An 8,067-nucleotide genomic window follows, 5' to 3' on the forward strand; every position below is an offset into this window, starting at 1 on the left:
TGTCATAAAGCACAGACTAGGAGGACTGCCCGGGCAATCTCCTCCCGGCCTCTCTCTTCCACACACCCCACACTGATGCCTCACCAAACTACCGGAGTGCGAATGCTCTTACCCTCAAAGTTTCTGTCCTGGTGCCGAATTCTTTCAGCTTAGAATCCCTTTTGCTTCTTTCCTGGAGATAATGTGTGTTTCATAGGACAGCTCAGAGGTCGATGCCTCCGTGAAGACAAAGCTTGGGGATGTATTTGGAGGACACGTAGCTGCTCATGACTGTGCGGGGTATGTGGCATCTGCGGTGTGGCAGCCTGCGGTGGTGTGGAATAAGGTGAGGATGGAAAGGGAATGTAAGGTCAAGTTGAAAAAGATCTTTTATGATGTGTGTGTGTGTGCTTAGTCGCTCAGTCGTGTCCCAGTCTGTGACCCTTTGGACTGCAGCCCACCAGACTCCTCTCTGTCTATGGAATTTTTCAGGCATGAATACTGGAGTGGGTTTCCATTTCCTCCTCCAAGGGATCTTCCCAACCCAGGGATTGAACCCAGGTCTCCTGCACTGCAGGCAGATTCTTTATTCACTGAGCCATCAGGCTTCCCTGATTTTACATGTCAAGACAAATAGTCATAAAAGAGACTTCCCTCATAGTTCAGTGGCTGAGACTCTGTGTTCCCAATGCAGGAGGCCCAGGTTAGATCCCTGGTTGGGAACTAGACTCCAATGCCACAACTAAGACCTGGAGCAGCCAAAGAAGTAAATAATTCTTAAAAAAAAAAAAAAAAAAAAAGCCTATTAAAGATAAAAAGAAAAATAGGCATTTTCCAGAAAGCCAAGGATTGTCCAATCTCCTCCAGAAAACCTTAGTGTAATCCAAGTATGGAAACTTTCCTAATGTCTTAATTTGAAAGCAAATAAGTAGAGACAAATTGAAGTACTGTATAGGATGTATTCAATTTTGAAGTTTCCCTTTCAGATTTTCCTTGCCTTTGATGTTAATGCTGCTTTGCTGGCAAATAGGGGGAGGCAATAAAATAATTTAAGAAATAAAAATTTATTATTAGAGGCAAACATTAGAAACTGGTGATAATCTTAGCTCAACCACTTGCTTTTTTGTAGATAAAATTGTAAAGTGGTGAGTTTTAATCTTATATGTAATATCTACTGTACTGTTATTTTCTGCTAGCAAAACTGCTTTTGGTTCAACATTTCAGGATGTTCCACACAGCATGCCTTGACTTCCAGAGGATTTGATTTCCTTAATGCATTTTTTAAATCAAGTAAGGCATTTTTTAAAGTAACAACTTTTACCTATATTTAATAGTTCACATACCATACAATTCGCCTATTTAAAGTATACAGTTAAGTGGTTTCGAGTATGTTCACAGAGTTGTGCAACCATTACCACGATAAATTCCTGTATATGTTTGAGAACTACTGACCCAGGGAATGAGGAGCCACTGACAGTTTAATGAAGACACATATAGACTAGGGTAAAAAAAAAGAGATTCCTCTTGCTGCAGCCAGGGAGACAAACTAGAAGCAAAGATCAGTTAGGCTATTGTCATGTCTTAGTTTCATACTGGAAATAGGATTGTTGACTCCATCAGCTGGATGAGGTGAATAAGTTTGAATGTCTAAGATGAGGAAAGAAAATTTTAGTTGGAGGGGCTGCCTTACTTGATTAAAATCAGAAAAAATTAGGTAAGCCCCAGAAGGATCTCTCCATTTCCTCTCATCTCAATGCCCTAGTTCAATGACTAGACCTCTTCATTACTGTGATGATGGTCGAGGTTCAAGTTGGCACTGACCTAAGAGTATAAATTCAATCTCTGTATAGGCTGTTATACCACAGCAGTATTAGTGTGTGTGCTTGTGTTCGCTGACATCAAACAAATAATTTAAAATGTGTGACAAAGGGTAGATTGTGTAGTATTTAGGGTCGTGGCAATGAGCTAGGGTGCCTGGGTTCCTGTTCTGGCTTGGTCAACCTTTAACTTCTTGGTTTTCTCATGTTTAAGATTTTTTATTATTATTATTTAAAGATCAAGTGAATGAACACAAAGTCTTTAGAAAATATCTGGTACATAGTAAATCCTCAATAAATGTTAGCTATTATTATTTTAAACACCATTCAAAATATACAGTTCACTTAAAATTTCCATCCATGCTAAAGATAAAGAATTCTCTAGTTGATTAAAAAGGTGCTACAAGAATAAGATTTGCTGATAAAACCAAACACTTTTCCTTGTTTTGGATATAAAAAGAACTTTTATGTCTCATTTCAAATGAAAAAGATCTTTCAACTGTCTCTCATATGTAACAATCATGAGCTATTATGGTATGTCATTAAACAAAATTAGGTTTTAATTGAAGTCATGTAAACTTATTAGCACCTGTCGAATTAGCAGCTCTGGTTTAGTCTGGAATAGAAACCCAGGCAGAGGTCTGAAGGGGTAAGGCTTATGGGGAGTCAAGTGTGTGTCTATGTAAAGCTACCATCACTCGGGAAATTTGAAATATCTAAATTCAACCATGCAGTAAACCTTACCAAAATTCCACTAACCTGGTCAAGATGAAGTCTCACTGATTTGAATTAAAAATTACTGACATGTTGAAATATTCTTCCTCTTTACTCTAGCACTTCTTGATTCCTAGCTCCCAAGTTGGCCTCCTCTTTTCTACTTTTAAGACTTTTTTTTTTAAGGCATTACTGTATGTAAGTTATGCCTCAAACAAGAAAATGATAGGACAAATAAGGAGAAAGATATTTTTGAAGTTACGTGTTGGCGTCAAAGCCAGAATTCTGTTTTTAGAGTGTCTAATTCTTCCATGTGTTCTATTTCTCCTTTTGAGAAGAATGAAGTGACAATGAAAATTGCTCAGTCGGGTCTGACTCTTTGCAACACTCTAGAGTCCATGAAATTTCATAGAGTCCATGAAATTCTCCAGGCCAGAATACTGCAGTGGGTAGCCTATCGCTTCTCCAGCAGATCTTCCCAACCCAGGAATCGAACTGGGATCTCCTGCATTGCAGGTGGATTCTTTACCAACTGAGCTACCAGGGAAGAGTGAATATTCCCAAATCTGCTGCTGCTGCTGCTGCTAAGTCGCTTCAGTCGTGTCCGACTCTGTTCGACCCCATAGACAGCAGCCCACTAGGCTCCCCCGTCCCTGGGATTCTCCAGGCAAGAACACTGGAGTGGGTTGCCATTTCCTTCTCCAATGCATGAAAGTGAAAACTGAAAGTGAAGTCGCTCAGTCGTGTCCAACTCTTCGTGACCCCATGGACTGCGTGCAGCCTACCAGGCTCCTCTGTTCATGGGATTTTTCAGGCAAGAGTACTGGAGTGGGGTGCCATCGCCTTCTCCGTTCCCAAATCTAGCAGCTATTAATAGGTATTTTAATGCCATCACACTTTCTGAAACCATAATTGTTACTCTTATAGAACTTTATTTATTTAAATAAAACCAATTCAGTTTATATTCTTATACCATAAGATTTATTGCTTTTATTTGAGATGTATCCAAGATTCTTAATAAAGGAAGGCATCTGCTTGAAGCAGCTGACCAAGTGACCATGAAAACTCCTAATCCTGGGACCAATCTGTGACTCTTTGAGAAAAGGACACAGACAGAAGTTGTATTAGGTGCCACCTCACCGTAACCCTATGTCCCTTATGTGAGTGTCACCTTACACGTTCTGTGGTCTCTTGGGTCCAGGTGTTTTCCTGCTAAAAGCTTCTTTAAGACCACCTGGAAAAGCAGAGTGAAAGAACAGGTGGACTAGTATTACCTGGCAATCTCGGATCGTGGGCACAGGACTGTTTTTATTCTACCAGAGTTAACGTTTTCTCTTTATTGTGGTAAGCATCTGACTCAAATTCCACTTTGGAGATGTTTCCTCAGGTTCAAATTCCTTATGTCTTTATTTTCTATGAGTTAAGAAGAGAAAATCCTTATCCTTTATAAATTTAAAGCCACAGCATCCAGATACTGGCTTATGATGGAAATTGGATTTGCAGTAATGAACTGTTGGTGTTCCTTAAAAAACAAAACAACACAAAACTACAATAGGAAGTTTACATAGACATTGTTATATTTTGTGATGTGGCAAGGTACCACAGTACTCCCATTATCTGGTAGCTATGGGAAATGGATTGCTTTGAATAATAAATTATTCTATTTCATAAGAATTTCTCACATGTACTTCACATAATTAATAGTTTAAGAAAATTGAACTATAATTAAATACACTCAGCACTAAAACTGAACACAAAGTAATTTATGGTTTCAAAAAGCCATACAAGATCCATAATGCTTTGTGATTATTACTATAAATATCAATTATCTTTGCATTTAAATACACAGAACTAAAGTCAGTTGATGAAAGGTTGGGTTTGATAAATTTTACATCTATTTTCATATTTTTAAAGAATTTTAAAATCATATAAATGATACACGTTTATTTAAAAAAAAATCAGATAACACAGATAAAAAAAGAAAAAGAAAACCAAAACTTACCGAATTTTACTACCTTAGGGTAATCACTGATGATATTTTGGTGTGTATCTTTCCAGAATTTATAATAAAAATGAAGCTATACTGTGCATAGAAATTACCAGCCTATTTTATTGCTTAATATATTATTATTTTTCCATTTGAATTGGGTATTATATACTGAGTGCAAAGTCAAAGTTTAGATCTTTAAATGGCTGAAAGTGGGGCAGTTCAGAATTCATCTGTAGACCAGATTTTGCTTCAATGTCATTTCCTTTCCCATATAGGACTAGATCCTAAAGGTATTAAGTTTTAAATCATTTTAAAAATCATTCTTTGCATTCATTTGACTCGAAGCGATGATTTTCTTTTGTTTTTCAGCAGATTTTTTTTTTTTTCTTTTTGCCCAGTGTTCTGGGTGCATGACTTTTTAGGCAGGAGGTCCCTCCTCCAGGAGACTGGTTGCCTGCTCCTGTTCATGGCAGGAAAACAAGAAGGTACTCCTGTTACTGCCCATCTCAAACCTGTGATTGTTCTGTTTGCTTGTGGGGTAGTGGAGACGTGAGTCAGGTGTGAGCCAGATATGACTAAAGAACATTTATCAATACTGTGCTTGATTGTTACTTAAAGTGGGCTGGATCTACCAGTATCACTGGTCTGGTTTTTTTTTTTTTTTGATAGCTAGGGAGAATATTTTAGAATGACTTTATCATTCAACATAAGAATGGGGAAGGGAATATAGTTATACCAAAGGCTTTTTTTTTTTTTTTTTCTGATTGTATGCATCTTTTACTTAAAGAATTTCCTGAAGATGAAATTTGCTCCTAGTTTTTTATTTTATATTAATAATAATAAAAAAATTCATAGTTACAAAAGATATACTCTAAGGAGTAATAAGTTCTAATCATTTTCAATCCCATCAATTACTTTTACTTTTAATTTACTTTTAACTAATGCTAACTAGCATGCTTTTTTATTTTATCTTCCACTATTCTCATTAACAGCATACTCCATATATTAAAGCAATTTTACTAGCTTTTTACTAGCAATTTTTACATTTTTAATGGCCAGGAGGTATATCACTATGTTAATATATAATAGTTTGCTTAGCTATTTCTCTACTTTTTGACATGCGGATCATTTCTCACTATAATAGTACTGATATATCTTTTTGAAAATAATTGTGAGGTCCTTTCATTTCTTGGCTATTTTCCCAGGTGCAATTTAATAGCTTACATTTACATTTACCACTTTGAACTTCAAAGGGATTGAGTCAAATTAAAGTGACATGAGCAAGGAAGTAAAAACTAAGGAAATCTGAGTAAACTATAGACTGCAAATAATGAATCAATGTTGGTTCATTAATTGTAATAAATGTACTATACCTATGTAATATGGAAAACTATGTTAGGGGATATTTTAATTCTATGTGCTATCTGCTGAATTTTCCTGTAAATCTAAAGCTGTTCTTAAAAAGCTTCTTAGTCAAAAAAAAAAAAAAGTATAGAGCAAAGATGGTAAAACCTTAACAGAATAGGAGTAAAGGGTAAATAGTTCTTTATACAGTTCTTGCAGCTTTTCTCTAAGTTTAATTTATTTCAAGCCAGAAATTTAAAAATATAACTGATTATCCCTTTTTTGGAACCACATCTATCCTAGATGCTCACCAACAGTTAATCTTGCAATGTAATAAGGGGAGTTGTTATTATTAAATAAAATTGGTTCCCACCAATGGGAATCTCAAATGGCCTGTTACTAGGCGGAATCTGGGTTCTCCACAACTGGGAAGGGGACAGGTCTGACCAAGGATAGCCAGAGGCTGAATGTCTCCTGGCCAGGTAAATAAAGATACAAGTGCCATCCAACAGGTATATCCCAGAAGCCATTTGAGTTTTAAAAATGTATCTTGAGCCTCTGTCCCCTCTGGTATCAGTTTTCAAAGGACCCCGAATTCCCTGTAGTCTGTTGCCCACCACCTCCTCTCTAACGACTCCCCCACCCACCAACTTCATAGAGGTACTGTCTGGGGCTGGGAAGAGGTGGACCTGCATGCATGGACCAATACTTTAGCTTGTGGTTAAAAAAAAAAGTATCAAGAACAGCAAAAAGATGAGACTTTCCCCGGTGGTCCAGTGGCTAAGACTCCATGCTCTCAATGCAGCGGGCTTGGGTTCCATCCTTGTCAAGGAACTAGATCCCACATGCTGCAACTAAAGATCCCACATACCTCAAATAAAAGTTTTAAAAAGATCCCACAATTAAGACCCAGTGCAGCCAAAAAAAAAAAAAGCAACAAAGAGCAGTTAACAGATTTAATAGATAACTGCAGTAAACAGATTTTGTTGAAGCCTTTTTTTTTTTTTTTTCCCCTTACAAGCTCTTCTTTGTGGGTCTAACACTTGACCAATCATTGCACTTGAATTACATGTCTGCTGGAGAAGTAGAACAGGGCTGGCTACAAATGCAGTGAAATTCCCTTTAGAATTAGGTGAGCGCTTCCAGCACAGATTTCCTTTTCCTTTCATCACCGACTCCAAGCAGTCAGACATGTACTTGGCAAGGGTTGGGATTGTGATCACATGGAATATTTGGATGTCCCTCTTTCTCACCTCCAGGGCATCTCTGGGAGAGAGGAGTCCCTGCCAGACAGCCGGAGTCTCACTGCACTGTCCAAGTTTTAAGATGATAAAATTACACTGAAGTGTGGATGAGATGTTATCATTGTTTATCTAAAGTCTAAGTCTAAACAAATGACTGAATAGCAAAATTTCTCAGAATTAGGAAAGAGGGTTTAAAGTCGTTCTTTAGCTTGTTTTTTTTCCTTTTTTTTAATGTTAAATTTATCAAAGGAGTCAGTTTAGAAAAGATAAGTGACTGTTCACCTATTGTATTCTTGTCACAACATGACAAGACACAAGGCATTTGTCTGAATTGAAAACATAGGCATTTTCTCTATTTTTTCCTCAGTTCAGTTCAGTCGCTCAGTCATGTCCGACTCTTCGTAACCCCCTAGACTGCAGCACGCCAGGCCTCCCTGTCCATCACCAACTCCCGGAGGCCACTCAAACTCATGTTCATTGAGTCAGTGATGCCGTGCAACCATCTCATCCTCTGTTGTCCCCTTCTCCTCCTGCCTTCAATCTTTCCCAGCATCAGGACCTTTTCCAGTGAGTCGGTTCTTCACATCAGGTGGCCAAAGTTTTGGAGTTTCAGCTTCAGCATCAGTCCTTCCATTGAATATTCAGGATTGATTTCCTTTAGGATTGACTGGTTGGATCTCCTTGCAGTCCAAGGGACAGCAAACTAAGGTGAAGTGCTCTGTAAAACTTCCAGTTTGGGCATGTCCCTGGTGGTCCAGTGATTAAAACTTCGTGCTTCCAATGCAGGGGATGAGGGTTATATCGTTGATTAACCTTGATCAACTAAGATTCCACATGCTGCAGGGCAACTAAGTCTGCCCGCTGCAACTACTGAGACCATGCACTCCCTCTGGAACCCCTTGTGCCACAGTTAGAGAGAAGGCCCCTTGGCCACAATGAAGTGTCCCGCGTGACGTAACAAAGATCCAGAATGCCCAGT

Source organism: Bos grunniens, chromosome 6, assembly GCF_055505025.1.
Source record: "Bos grunniens cultivar Pamir isolate PY7600 chromosome 6, Bosgru_T2T1.0, whole genome shotgun sequence".
NCBI lineage: Eukaryota > Metazoa > Chordata > Mammalia > Artiodactyla > Bovidae > Bos > Bos grunniens.